The sequence below is a fragment of the Rhinolophus ferrumequinum genome, chromosome 6 (assembly GCF_004115265.2).
Source record: "Rhinolophus ferrumequinum isolate MPI-CBG mRhiFer1 chromosome 6, mRhiFer1_v1.p, whole genome shotgun sequence".
Taxonomy (NCBI): domain Eukaryota; kingdom Metazoa; phylum Chordata; class Mammalia; order Chiroptera; family Rhinolophidae; genus Rhinolophus; species Rhinolophus ferrumequinum.
This window is the reverse complement of record NC_046289.1, coordinates 22984493-22999585: the sequence shown is the minus strand read 5'-3', so window position 1 is coordinate 22999585 and position 15093 is coordinate 22984493. Positions and strand designations below refer to the sequence as shown.

At 42.6% G+C, this 15093-nt stretch overlaps 1 protein-coding gene across 12 annotated transcripts in view; it reads left to right on the top strand.

Annotated features, from left to right (window-relative positions):
• TTLL5 (tubulin tyrosine ligase like 5) overlaps positions 1-15093 on the top strand; it is a 240282-nt gene that overhangs the window by 112856 nt on the left and 112333 nt on the right. The gene's annotated exons all lie outside the window — the stretch shown is intronic.

Here is a 15093-nt window from a genome sequence, read left to right as displayed (position 1 = left end):
ACTGTACCGCCTTTCATCTCATGATCTCAGGATGTTTCATGGGTACTGATTAATGAAGTATTTCAGTACACCCTTATCCAATACATCATTCTCCCCATTTCACAGATGAGGGAGGCTGAGGCTGAAAGAAATGTAATCAAAGTCATCCCGAAAGCTGGATGGATGGAAATAGATACCAGGATTTTGACTTTAATTTAGATAAGAACAAGCTTACAACACAATGAGATTAAATGAAAAAGAACTTTGGGATTCTTTTTGCCCTCCTTGCTGATTATCCCCATGGTATTTAACTGCAAGTAGTAGCCACATCTTCCCCTTTTCCTTAAAGCAAAATGCCATTAAAGTTCTTCAAAGAAATGATCACAACGTAACGCCACAGCTATATTTTGCTGTATCCCTGTTGTGTCAAGTTCCTTAAACGGTGGCAACTCTAGTGATAATCAAGTCTAGAAAAAAGTGAAGCTGAAAATTACTTCAAGCACATGTTAAAAGGAGGCGACATACTGCTCCCTGGTGGTGCCCGTCTTCTCTGTGTAACACTGGGGAACCAAATTAAAGGTGAGCATTAGCCTGCCTTCACCCTCACCCCAGCGTGTAAGGCTGTAATTCAGTTTCTTTTTCAAGTCCCTAATGGTTTGAAGGGAATAGCTGAAGAGACCTGATGTGAAATAGGAAGCAAAGAACCTTACAAGGACAGTGTTGAGAACTGGAGGGAGCTGGATAGTTAGATTTTAGGGATAGAGTGACGGGAAGAGGGAGTAGGAGATCGTGACCATGGTGGAATGGGAAGGAATGTTGAAATATGACGAGGCTGTGAGGAAGGGAGAGGGCCAGTGAGCTGCTGTGCATGTTTCCATTGGGTCATTGACTAGAGTGTATGTTTCCAATTTATAAATGAGCAGCTAGAAGCGCCATGACATTAAAATTATTTGCTTTGCAATTGTAGTAAAAAAAACACAGCCAATATTGACGTTTACATATTTTCAACTACTATCATTTGGTAGGTTGCAAACCTTGCAAAATGACGGGATCTAGATCTCATGGGACTCCAAGGTGATTGTATCCTAATTGGGAAGTCACCCCCCTCCATCTGGCCATCTTTCTCATCTAAGAATTTCAGTGACAGTGAGTTAAAAGTCCGTCACACTCCTCTTTCTAGGGATCTCAACTTGCCATTAGATGTCAGTCTTAACTTTTAGAGTCTTGGCAATAGGGTGGGTTGTATTTAGTACAATGCTGAGGGAGGTGGTTTAGTATGTAACAAGCAGGGTGGAGGGGTGGGAAAAGAGCAGAATTAGCCATCTGAAAACCTGCCTTCTTCTGTCACTGACTAGCTAGCTGGGTGATTTTGGAAAAATCACTCAACTTCTCTCAACCTCAGGGTCTTTATTTATTGATAGGAGAAATACGATAGCATCACGACAGTAGTATGCAAAAACCTCTTTGTAAAGTCTAAATGCAGTATACTTGGAAAATATTGTTACTTTAGCCATAAAAGGCTTTCAATAATAAATGATTTCTATCTAATTTGATTTGAAAAAGTAAGTTTTGGGATAAAATGTAATGTTACCAAAATGAACTTGGTTATTGAAAAGCTCAATTATACGTTATTCGGTCCCTTCCCCTAAGGAATTAAGAAAGTAATTCCTGAATTTGGAATTTGGAAAATTCTGCATTTTATTGTCCTTTTTCTGGTACATAACTAATAACATGTTATAATAACTTAAATAGGCTTTGGTACATGGTTTACTAGCTGTTTCCTTTTTTCCCCAGTTATGATAGAAGCAAGTTTCTTACCGCCTTAGTTTCTTGCTTACTGAGGCAAGTGATACAGTGTCTGTGGCCTTCTAGTGAGAGGTGGGCATCCAAACAGAAGGGAGTGGGGGTGCTGCTTTTCTCTCTGGGCCTGGACGTGAAGCGTAAACTTGGCTTCATCAGAAACAAGTCTGTGACCAGTACTCACTTTAAATGCTTTTGGTTTCCTCTTACCTGAAATTACTTCCTTATTTTCAATTTTTATTTTGTGTTTGTGTTTTGTTTTTTTCATATATGTGATAGAGTTAATGAATATTGTCTTGCCCCCTTCCCTTTTTTTGATAATTCTGGATGTGTGTATTCATTGTATTCTTTTCTAATGATTTTTTTCTTGTTTTATCTTTAATTAATTTCTTCTGCTTTTCCTAGCTTTATTTTGTTATTTCCTCCCAGTTTCTTGAGTTGGGTACTTGATTTATTTATTTTCATTCGTTCTTGTTTGTTATTATATTTAAAACTATGAATTTTCCTCTGAACATTGTTTTAATTATATCACAGAAACTCTGACATATCTTTACATTGCTTTTTTGAGCAAGGTGTTAAGAGACCTTCTGCTAAATAAGGAAAGCTGATTTTAAATTGTACTATTTTGGAAGATAAGTATTAAAAATTGAAATCCTTGGGTATTTCTGGAAAATCAAGTTGTCCACAATTTCAACTCCTTAGCCCATTAAAGTTTTCAGTGGCATTCTCCATAAAAACTTTTTCTTCCGATGTCTTTTTTTAATTTCTTCATTTAAAAAAACATTTAAGAGTGTTTCAGGCTTGAGTAGGAAACCATGGAGATGATAGAAGACTTAGTCCTCAACGTGAAGTAACTCACAGTCTAGTAAGGGTGACAGCCACATAAACACAGCAATCCCAGCATGGACTATACATGACAGAGACATTTCTAGGGAGTAACAAACCACCAAAAGGAGAACCTAACCCAGCCTGTGCTTGGGAGGGTGAAGAAGGAGGAGATTACACCTAATCTGAATTTTCAAGGTAGGCAGGCGGGTGCAGCAGAAGGGTAGGCCAGGCTGTAGGACAAAAGCTGGCATGTGTATATATAGGGGAACAGCAAGCTGGTTAGTGGGTTGGAGGACAGGGCGTCAGCGGGGAGCAGCTGGGATGGAAGCCGGATGAAAAGACAAGGGCTGGTCACACAGAGCTCGGAATGCCCCATGCAGGAACAGATGAGGGGGTGCCAGAGACACTGTGGGCTTCGCCTGTTAGCTGGATCACTCAGGTAGCTGGGAGGGAGATGGCTGGAGGATGAAGCACTGTCAGCCCCTTTGCCCTCCCTGCTCACTGGTGAAGACGCTGCGGAACAATGAACTAGCCAAAGTCAAGAAGCAGAGTACTCTGAGAACCCCCAAATTTGACAATAAAACTTTGACTTACCCAGAATTTACATTAGAGGCGAGATTCTTATGAATTTGTGTGGCTAAAAACATAACCTTATTTACCTTGTCATTACTTTTACTATTTCTGCTATGATTTAACTTTGTTTGTTGTCTACAACACCTCTAAGAATTTTAAACTCCCTGCCACACGTAGTAGCCATAGCGGCCCCTTCAGAAATATTTGTGCCAGCATAAGTATGCTTGAAATAAGAAGAGAGACATGTTTTTAACTTATGGTTGTTCAACAAATACCTTACAAATCCGAGCAGAGAGCAGGCCAGAGTTCGGTCTTTCCCTTGGCACGTGAGAGGCCGGTGAGCTTTTGGGGATGGGATCCTCTGCAAATCAATGCGTACATCCTTGATAGCAGGATTTTCCAAAAGCGTCTTTGGCCTGTGGCAGGGGTGGGGGAGCACTGTGGTAGCTGCCGGGATGCTGTGTGAGACCTCACTGTCTCTGCCCCACTCGGTGCTGGGAGAGGTGTCCTGCACAGACCTAGCCCTTTGTGGTCATTGCTGTGAGGGAACAGAAGAATGTGGCAAAGGAGCCCAGCTCTGTGTGGTGAGGAGTGGGAGGCGGGCGATGAGAGGGAGCGCTGCCCTCTCTGTGCGGCTCAGGGTGAGATTTCAGGACCCAGCTATCATTAGGAGCAGCTCCAGCTCTTCCAGCCTGGGAGTTTAATCAAAGGGATAACAGCAGACCACCCAGGCGAGGGCTCCAACGCCAACGCCAACGAATGTGCTCTGTCAGTCTCTGTTCCCCAGCCAGCCAATGCCCGGGCTGTGGCCAGGCCTCCTGGAAATGTGCTGACAGATACATAGGAGGGAGGAGACACTTTCTGCTTCTCGCATTTTTCATTTCGATGGAGAGTGGAAAAGAAAACCATTCTGCTTCTTTCCTTTTTTGCTGCTCACCCTGATACTTCGTGCCTCGTCCTAGAGAAGAGTGTAGGCTTAGGTGTAGACTGTTTAGTTCACACCAGTTACTTCTTCCTTCTCACTCAGTCCTATGAATTCTAAGAATTCACAAAGGGATTCTTTTTTTATTTCTGCTGCAGCAGCTACTATTGTAGTCATGCCGATTTCTTCAGGGTCCAGAGTAGACCTTGAGATTCTTCAATTTCAAAAATTTCAATTGGAAGGTGAAATTGGCCGAGAGGGAGCTACATTTTGGACGTGGTAACCAGCTCTCTAGGATTGAGGCAGATGGCACTCAGTTTATCACAAGCTTGGGCGTCTGGCCCTGGAGACTTCCTTCCTGGCTCCTTAGCTTATCTGGACACATTGGAACTACTTGTACATTGCTCTCATTCGGTGCTGGTTTTCTAAGTCTAGCTCCTTCGCTTCTGTATGCTTTCTGGGTGGGAAAAGTTGGACTTCTTTGTATCGTATACATTATTCTCCATTTCTAGGAACAGGAAGGGCAAATGGAAAAAGCCGAAGTTGCTGAGTCAGTGAGACCTTAGACAAGTTGCTTAACCTCCTTGGGCCTTGTTTCCTTATCTGGAAGATGGAGTCATTTTAGTGTCAAGACTACGCGTCCTCCTGGATCCCTGTGCCTCTGCTCTAGGACCTAGCTCCATTTGATCTTACCGAATTCCCTAGTTCTTCTGTCTCCTGAGGCTTCAGGCCCTCAGTTTTCATTAGTTCCTAGGCCTGCTGCGTGGTCTCTTGTTCCAAAATAACCTTTCTTTTGCTTTGCCACCCCCTCAAGCTCTTGTCTTCCCTGGATTGCCAAACTCCTCTTGAAGTAACACACCCTAGTTGCCCTTAGTCCTACCCCCGCACCCCCCTCCACCCCACACACACACACACTCTGGCGGTCTAACTTCATCCCTTCTCATGTTGTCCAGCTCGCTCAGAGATCGCTGATGACCTCGGAATTGCCAGTCTTGGTCACCTATTTTTCATCCTCATTCCCCTTTAGCGTGCGGCACTAGTATTGACCACCTCCTACCTGAACGCTTCCCGTGGCCCCTCCAGCCCTCAACAGTTCCTCTGAGGGCTCATTTCTTCCTCCTCCTCCCCCTGAAAACTAGATTCCATTTCCAACATTTTTTTATGAGCCACTGGTATATAGATCTCAAATTTAAAACCTGGCACTGGAGAATCTCTGTGTCACCAGCTGAGTCTGATTGGAGAAGGTGTGGGGCGGCCCGGCATCTGCTTCTCTCTGCTCCTCTCGATATCCTCCAGCATATCTCTGAATTCCAGGAGGCAGCAGGGGTTTTCCTTTCTCTGTAGTCTCTCTTCTCATAGCTTCACCAGGCACTGTTCTTTGGACTTTTTCCCAAATCCTTCATCTTTTGTTTGAACCTCTTTGCTGAGTGCCAGGTCCAGATTCCCAACTGCCTGCTACACGTTGCCACCTCGCTCTTTGATCAGCATCTAAAATACGCAATGTATTTTAAACATACTTGGAAGATATTCAAAAAATATTTTAAATCTTCTAAAATACCTAAAACCTTGTTCCCTTTCTCCTTTCTATATTAGTGACACTGCAGTTCTCTTAGGCGTTTAGGTATGGAGCCTGTAATTTATCACGGTTTCTCTTTGCTGCCTGATTCTCTCTACATCCAGGCAGTTGCCATGTCTTGTTGATTCTGACTCTGTAATGTCTCTGATATCTCTCTTCTCTGTTTCACTTTCATATCTACCGTCCTGCTTAAGGCCTTAATTATCTCTCAACTGGACAGCTGCAATTACCTCCTAAATGGTCTCCCGGCCAGTCTCCTCTTATTCACCCTAGTCTTTGCATTAAAGGAATCTTTGTAAATCACAAGCCTGATAATAATACTCCTCTGCTCAAGAATCTCTAGGGGGCTTCCTGTTACCTACAATGTGAAGCCCAAGCTATTAAATGTTATTCAAAGCCTTTATTTAGAATCTGGCTCTAGGCTACTTTCCGGCCTGTCTCCTCCCATCCTACATGCTTTTGTGTAGTTCAACCAAAATTTCTGTTAGTCTCCTTGCCTCACTTTGTGCTGTCTTCTCCTGAGACATGTACCCTAGTCACCATGTCTACTCTTATACATCTGTCCAAGATCAACATAGATGCCACTTAACTCATGCGCATGCCAGTTCACTCACCACACTGTGTGTCCAGATAGCTGTCTCTTAACAGACAGCAAGCTCTTTGAGGGTGGTGTCCTTTGCTGGCTCGGAACCTGGCTCAAGGGTAGTACTCACTAAATGTCCTGATTCAGTAAGGTATTTGATTGAGGATGGGGACCAGGTCCATTTTTCCACCAGTTTTTTCCAGCCTGGATATAGTATGTACTCAACACATAGTTTTTGAATAAATAAATAAATGAAGAAGCCAGAAGCCCTAACTGCCTCAGCTAGAAGTCACCTTTCCATTCCCTGTGCTCCTTTAGCCTTCATTAGTCACTCTCTATAACAAATCTATCATACTTCTTTTGCATCTCTTCTTTCCTGTTGAGTTATAAATCACGTTATGGTGGTTCCTTCCAGTCCATCACCGAGCACTGCACCTTGCACTTGGTAGGCACTTATCACATGCTTGCTAAATTGAAAAAAACTTGTGTGTATTTTGTTGGTTTTTATATTCTTTTTCAAAACTATTGCTCTTCCATTTGTTTTCATTGATAATACTATACCTGCCTTTCATAAAAGTGCTGCTGACGTTAGTTGACTATCTGCTTTTGTAACTAGGCACTGTGCTAAGTGTGTATTGTCTCTTCAACTCTATGAGGCAGATACTTAATTTTTACAGAAGAAAATAGGAGCTTAGAGGACAGTGACTGCTAAGATCATACAAATGGCAAGTGACTGAACCAGGACTCAAAGCCAGCTCTGTCTCACTCCACGCTCTTTCCTTTGGTGTTTTCCTGTCTCTTCCTGTTTGATTCGGGGCTCTACCATCTCATCAGATTAAATGGAGTGTAACACTGTGAGCCTGTGGTTCCTGTGACATTGCTGCAGCGGTGTAGCCAAGCCAGTGCTTGAGCCTGCAGAGAGAAAGGAGGAATTGACCTTCCTCTGTGTTTTCATGATTAGAAATGCTTCTCCACTCCCTGAAGCAAGTTGAGAAACATGTGGCTCTCTCTGTCCAGATGATCAGTTATTTGTTGAGTGAACTCCTTATCAGATGATTTTATGGTGAAGTCAGCTGATCCTTTGAGCAGGCCTAGTTCAGCCTTGTTAATTCCTACACATGCAATAAGAATGGCTCTATTTATTATGATGGTGGCAGCCCCCATCGACTGACAGAAACTAAATGTGTAAATTGGAAACACCACGAAGGGATTTGGCTGTTTTGTAAGGTTTCCCAGGAATGTCAGGCAAATCTTGATCTGGAACTCTTTTCTGTATTTTGGAACACTAAATGTCTATATGTATAGGGATGTTATGGAAATGACAAAGTTCAACAGAGGGAAGGAATGACCTGAGAACTTAGTACTAATGTGTCAGGGACTGCAGGGATTTCCTGCTTTTCCTAACCCTTTAAAAAAATTGATTAACATTTCATTAGAACTCTTATCTCCTGGTGAGTGGAGTGTAAACTTCTGGAGGTTCATTTTATTAGCATTCAGGAATTGATACAGGAGTTGAAACTACCTTAAAGCCTCTTGGTTTTTGTGGCTTAAAACATTGGTGGTTGTAGCTTAATGATTCAATAAATGTTATGGAGTGCCCTTGGAGGAGTGTTTAAAATGTAGCTGTTGCCCTTGGAGGAGAGTTTAAAATGTAGCTGTTTAAGGATGATTCGTTTCATATTCCTGATTGGATATATTCTCTCATATTTTTCTAGTGGTGAAAAATCTTGCAGTAAGTGCAGATCTGGCACTTTTGGTTTTCTTTTTCTTTTATTTTGAAGGAAACAGATCTTGGCCCACCTGTGTTTCCTATTCAAGGATTGCCTTTTATTGTAGCAACATACACTAAAACAAGTCAGGAAGAACTAGCCACAACATTTTCCCATTCAGAATCATTCAGTCTCATGGTCGGAGGACTGAAAGTTTCCATGGCAGGCTCAATTGCTTCAGTCATATTGTGAATAGCTTTTGTATATGAATGACACCGAGAACATTATTCTCAAGATGATATTGATATAGTTCTCAGGACAGTATGAGTGCAGATTTAGACAAATTTATCTTCATGATAGTCCGAATGATTCTTAACCTTTCTGGAGTCAGAGATCCCTTTGAGACTTGAGTGAAAGCTCTATTCTTCCTAATGAAAAAAGTGTGCATTCAAACTTAGAAATTGGCGTTAATTTCAAATGGTTTGTAGACACTCCCCAGCCAGGCTCCCTCTTGATGCCCAGTGGACCCCTGGTCTCCAAGTGAAGAACCTCTGAGAACCTTTAGTTAGCATGTGGCCATTACTACCAATAATGTAGCCAAACATGATGTGATCGTCCTTGCTTCACACGTTATATATCTTTAGTGATAACCTCCCCACGAGGCTGTAGTCTTTATGAAGGCTTTTTTTTTCTTCCATTGTTCTATCTTCAATGCTCAGAAGAATGCCGAGCACAGAGTAGGTGTCTGATAAATATTTGGTGAATTAATGAAGTAATCTTTTGAAACTCCATCTCTAGACTTCACCAGATGAGAATTATCTAAGATGTTTATTGACCATGCTAGAATGAGGAAATTGAGCTATGCCAAGATGGTAAGCTGTATCTGATCTCACTTATATGTGGAATCTGAAGAACAGAATAAACAAACAAATGAAACAAATAGACTCATAGATGCAGAGAACAACGTGATGGTTGCCATATGGGAGGGGGGTTGGGAGGACGGGTGAGAAAGATGAAGGGATTAGGCAGTACAAATGGGTAGTCACAAAGTAGTCACAGGGAGGTGAAATACAGTATGAAGACTATAGTCAATAAGGTAAAAAACTATATAGGGTGTCAGATGGGTACTGGACTTACGGGGGGATCACTTCATAAATTATATAAATACCTAACCACTGTACTGTACACCTGAAACTAATATAAAATAATATTCAATGTCAACTATAACTGAAAAAAAACACATATACAAATACATACACATATAGTCAGGGGATGTAAAGTACAGCACAGGGAGTATGGTCAGTGGTGCTGTAACAGCTGTAGATGCTGCCAGAGGGGTAGTAGACGTGGGGGGTTATCACTTTGTGTGGTGTGTAAATGTCTCATCATTCTCTTGTTGTGTACACCTGAAGCTACTTTTGAAAAAAAGATGGTAAGCTGCATTGGGAATGCTATGCCACAGATTTGCTCGTATGTTAAGATATTAGTAATTAAATTTTTAATGTTGAATTTCTATCTCCATTTTGATAAATAAGATACACGAGATTTGCACACAGCTGTAGTGAACCTGAGTTTCACTAAGTGAATCTCAAGTGGAGTGTGAGTCCTTTTCAGTTTCAGTGCCAAGAAGAAACAAATATAGTATACACATTGTGTAGACAAGGAACAAAATCTGTGTGTCAGAGTTATTATTTACCCATTTGAGAACCTTGCCTAAGGCTTCAGGACCAGGCAGAAATCATCTCTAAAATTATGCAGAGAACTAGCAAGAACAACACTTCTCTCTCACTCTAGTCACTGATTATCTTACTTCCCCTAATTCCAAAGTAGTCCCTCCCCCGCTTGTGGTATAGGCAAAAAGAGGTAATTTGGAACCTTTCATCTCCTTGCTAGCGTTTCTAGTGAGTGACATTAATCACTTTTCTACTCACTGGTAAAACTACCCGCTAGCTGGAGGCAGGGGGAGTGTGTGTGTGTGTGTGTGTGTGTGTGTGTGTGTGTGTGTGTAGATGAGACCCACTTTTCTTTTTTGCTCTTGTGCCTACTGGGCTAAACTCTGAGGACGCAGCAGTGAATAAGGTCCAGTCAGTGCCTGTCCTAAAGGTGCATGTAATTTGTGGGGTGAGATAGACAAGTAAACATGCAGTTATAATATAGTACAAAATATGGCATGAAGCTTCTTGACCTCTACTACTGTACTGTTGAAGCAGTTTAATGGGAAGGATTCCCCTACAGCTCACAGAGACCTTTGATGAAAAATGCATTTGACATTGGGAGGTAAAGGGCAAGGTGGTAACAAGATTTCCGGATCCTGCTGTTCTGAAGTAGTGTGAAGGACCTTCCTAGGGCCAATGATTAAAACACCAAATAAGCTTCGGGTTTTTCAGTTTCCAGATTGGAGGTCATCCTTGCCTCTCCTGGCATAGCTGTAGATATGGTTGGTGGTTGTGTTTTTCCCAAGCAGCAATGATTGGTACTGTGTTAAGAAAGGTAAAGTCATGTGAAAATCTGCAAGCCCCAATCAGAGGAGAGTTTCTGCCACTACATTTGTAAATAAGCCATGTTTATAGAAACGTAGAATTCTGTGGTCTGCCGTGATTGGAGAGTGTCTTGTCCCCAAGGGGCGGAGAGCACGTGCATACCCAGAGGCAGGTGCTGACTGATGGCTGAGCTGGCGCAGGACTCGAGGGCTCGCGTCGGAGACCAGCATCTTATTTTCTTCATTAGCCTGTGTTGTTTTTTCAAATATCTACTAAAATCTTACCCTCTTTAAATGCCAGTATGTTTGGCTTTGTCATTCCATGGTGGAGCTGGAAGTTGCTGCACACATGGTCGTTAAACACAGAGAGACTAGTGCCTGGAATCCAGGATTCCATAGTCGTTACTACCTCAAAGTTCAGGAGAAAATGCCCAGAGGGGATCCTCCAGGTGGAAGCCTCCCGTGAATTACTATAAGATTTTTGGCTCCTGAGCTTTGGTGACTTGGGCCGGACAGTGTATGATCCATTGTCTTCTTTTGCCATCTAATTCTCCTCCTGGGCACCTTCCCTGCAGACCCAGCCCCTAATCGTGACCCTCAGGCCATTTTACTGTTCAAGAGAGGCATGGAAAGATAAATGGAAGAAAAGGTGCACTTTCTCATAGGGCCCTAGAACAAAGCTCGCCGTGGATGCCCACTCTTGGACCGACCCTTCTTAAATGGTAGGCAGCGCCCTCTTGCCTTAGCAGCTCCATGGGAAAATGTAACCCAAAAGAGGGCTGACCCCAAGAGAAAACATGAACACGTAAACTCAGGAGCTTCTGTCATCAGATTGCAGATGCAGTTCTCTAGTCCCAAGGCCCAGCACTCGTCCTTAGCCTAGGAGGAAAATGAGGGGACACCAGCAGTGGTGTGACCTGCAGCCCAGCCTTATCACCTCTCTCCAGACTGCTGTGATTATCAGCTGATCTGAACTTCCCTTATTAGCGCTTTTTAGCCCATCCCACAAAACAGCCCTAGGTTTACCTAACCTGCACCACAGTTCTCATATCACACTACTCTGTCAGAACCCTTGAGCAAGCCTCCTGTTGTCTAGTAGATGGAGAACAGAATCTTTACTCTGGTGTTCAAAGGCCTCCCCAAGCTGTGTGTCTGTCTGTTTCTATCTTCTGTTGCTCTAAGCTTTAGCCCAATGAGACTGCTTTCTGTTTCTCAGACAGTCTCCCTTGTCTGTCTGTGCATTACTTACACTTTTCCGTTGCAGCTAGGAACTACCACCACCCTGCACACACCCTTACCTCTCCTTTCAGGCCCAGCTCAGATGCCTTTGAACTTCCTCAGCACTTTTATTATGGCACTTAATTAACACCTTCTGGAGGCCTTAAATTTTCCTGCTTGTCTGGGTGTCTTGTCTCACTTAAGAGCACCAGTTCCTCCATGGCTTGAGGACAGGGGCTACAATTTAATCTGTATGTACCCTCCGGACTTCACCCAAGGCCTTGCCTATGATCGGCAATACAGAAAATACTTACTGAATTAATTTTGAGATTTGGGCCTTTTCGAGCATCAGGACTGCAGCATTTCTAGACCGTGCCAACTAGAGTAGCAGTGATCTAGTTAGGCCTGGCCCCGGGTCCCCTTTGGACACCAAAAAGTTACGCACCTGACTGGGTGATGGGTGGTGGGCATTTTCTGGGAAGCCACAGGGGCAGTCCCATCATATTTTAATTACAGCACTGGCAGCAGTGCTGCTTCAGCCAACAGCGGGAACAAGCAATAACACTTGGGCAGGCCAGCCGCCGGATATTGGCTCCCTCTCTATGTTCCTCCTACCCCCTTTTCAATCCATCACCTGTATTTATTCCCGCTGTAATTTAAACACCTGTTTAGATGGAATGTGTGCAATGTGTCCCTACCCCACACATTCAGATATTTGCTCACCTGCCTTATTCGGAAGGCTGACTCTAAAATAAACAGTGTTTTGGTACTGAAAGAAAAAATGCACTGAGGTCACCGTGGCAGTGGCCATGAGGAAGGGATAGGAGTGGAACCTGTGGATGAGCCGCTCCAGGAGAGTGAGCACAGGAAGAGGAGGAGGAGCAAGAAGACCTAAGGGGGTGAAACATCTGCCTAAGGCTTAGGTCTGGTGGGATCCTTTGACTGGGTTTTCCCACAGGCAATCAGTCACTTACCTAACCAGTGAGAGGAAGGCACAAGTGGAAGAATATTTAACAAGCTGATTGTTTGTTAGGCTTAAATTTCTTGGTTTATTTTTAATTACCACTGTTTCTCATGGCAGCATGAGACTTGGAAGTAGATTTGGAATCTTTTGAAGCTTGTTTTAAACTGTTTTATCCACTTTTGCATCTTTGGCATATTAAGTGATTACTCACGTTAATGTTTGAGCATCCAGGCAACATTGAGAAATAGTAAAACCTTCAAGTTCCTTGTAGAATTATTTTCCCTGTTCCTTCCCCTTGGTTGTTTTCTATCTTGCTTCTCACCCCAGCAGGGCATTTCTGCTGATTTTTGGAAGGCCCCTTGAGCTCTCTGAAGGAGAACCACTGAATGGGTCCTCTTTCCTGTTCTTTCCTTTCTGCCATCCCCTAGAACATCCCCTAGAACAAGTGCTTCTCCAATGTTAAGATGTACGTGATTTACCCTGGATCTTGTCAAGCGCCGATTTTGGTTCACTGGGGCTGAGGGTGGGCCGAGAGTCTGCATTTCCAGCAAGCTCCTAGGAAGTACAGATGCTGCTGGTCCACAGATGGAATTGTAACTTCCAGTGGGAGTAACACAGTGGTTAAAACTACAAGATACGGGAGATGTTGCATCAGGAAGACCAGGAATTGAAACTAGGGGCTGACATGTAACATTAACTTGCAAAAAAGGTTCTGCAAGTTATTTTACCTTTCAACCTCAATTTCCCCATCTATAAATGAGGGCAATAATTGTACCTGTCCAACACAGTTGTCTTAAAGATTGAAGCAGCACATGTAGCTCAGAACAAAGCCTGGCAAAAACTAAGTGTGTATTAAATTTAGCTATCCTTAGTGCTAATATGACTTGGTTATGATTATCACTGTTGTAGTGACCCTGAAAGGTTTCATATTGCATAAGAATCGATTATGGCAGAACATTTTAAAGATTCAAACACAGACTTGCAGGTTCTTATACGTGTGTACTGTCTTTGCCACATAAAGCTGTTGGTACCCATTGTCAGTAAGGCATGTTCTTTGAGTTGTAGTTTCAGTAATTAACAATGAGTTTTAGTTAAACTGTTCTGTCTGTCATCCACAGCCCTTTGTGACCAAAGGCATGGATTCATGAGGTGGCCAGCCTACATTTAGTAGCGTAGACTGTGGTTATTAGCCCAGAGAAGCTACAACTAGCCCAGTGGCTATAACATCCACTTTAATAGCCTATACTCCTAACAAAAATGATGAGCCATCTTATTTTGTGACTGGTGCTATGTCTTTATGGGCTGTAAGCCTGTCTTTGTTTAAAATTCTTTAGCAATGAAATAGCAGTCATCACTACAAGTCAGGTATATATACGTGCCATTTTCCACTTTCTTTTTATCCAATCAAAGCTGGTTTTATTATGTTACTTGGAGAAATATAGATGGGCACAGAAGCAGATGTCACCTAGTCATAGCCATAGCCATCATCCTTCTATCCTGTTAAGGAAGAGACCTCCAAGTGTGAACCCTGATTGGTTTACAGAGTTTATTAAGGTCTGGTCAATGCTGGGAGATTTGCCCTGCCCTTTGGTCTTTCCTAAGTCAAGATAAGATGCTTCCAGGGCCAAAATTGATGCGTGGGTCCAGTTTAGTTAGTGACTCATTCTGCCCATCCTGGGAAGCTGAAAGGAAGGACCAAAGGCTTTCTTAATTGTTTCAGTCTAGAGATAAGTTGCTTGGACCAAACTTTAACAGGACATAAATCTGTACACGTAAGACTTAGCCAGCTCTGGTTGAGTCTCTAGAGTTGTATTGTCTGAGAAGGTAGCCACTAGTTGCATGTGGCTTTTTAAATTTAAGTTATATAAAGTTTAAAATACAGTTCTTCAGTGACACCAGCCACATTTCAAATACATAATAGCCACATGTGGCAAATGGCTACTGCTTTGGGCAGTGCAGATTATAGAACATTTCCATTATTGCAATACATTGGATCTATATTTATCACCCTTGTCACTTCTCATTGATTGGTGATGGCTTGTATGAAGGACTGTGTAAAGAAGGTTCTGAAGCCATGTCTAAGTGATCCCCAAATTGTTTGATTATTTATTAGTAATGTGTGTCCTAAGAAGACAGAGCTGGATGGGGTGGGGGTAATTGTGACATAGGTGCTGAGTGTTCGAGACAAAACTACAGAATAATAGAATATTTAGAGGGGCAGGTTATTCTTTAATAGAGACAGGTTTTTTGTTTGTTTTTAGCAGGAATCCTTTGGAAAGAAAGAGGAGAAGCTTTGCAAGTTTCCTTATTTCTTATCTAATCTCTCATTTAAGTAATGGTCACTTTTGCTATTTCTCAAAATAAATTAACAACGATGCTTTTTGCTTTTGTGTAGAAGGAAATCACAGTAGCTACCAATTCTTGATTTATCCATGAAATAAGGAATGGATGTTACAGGAAAA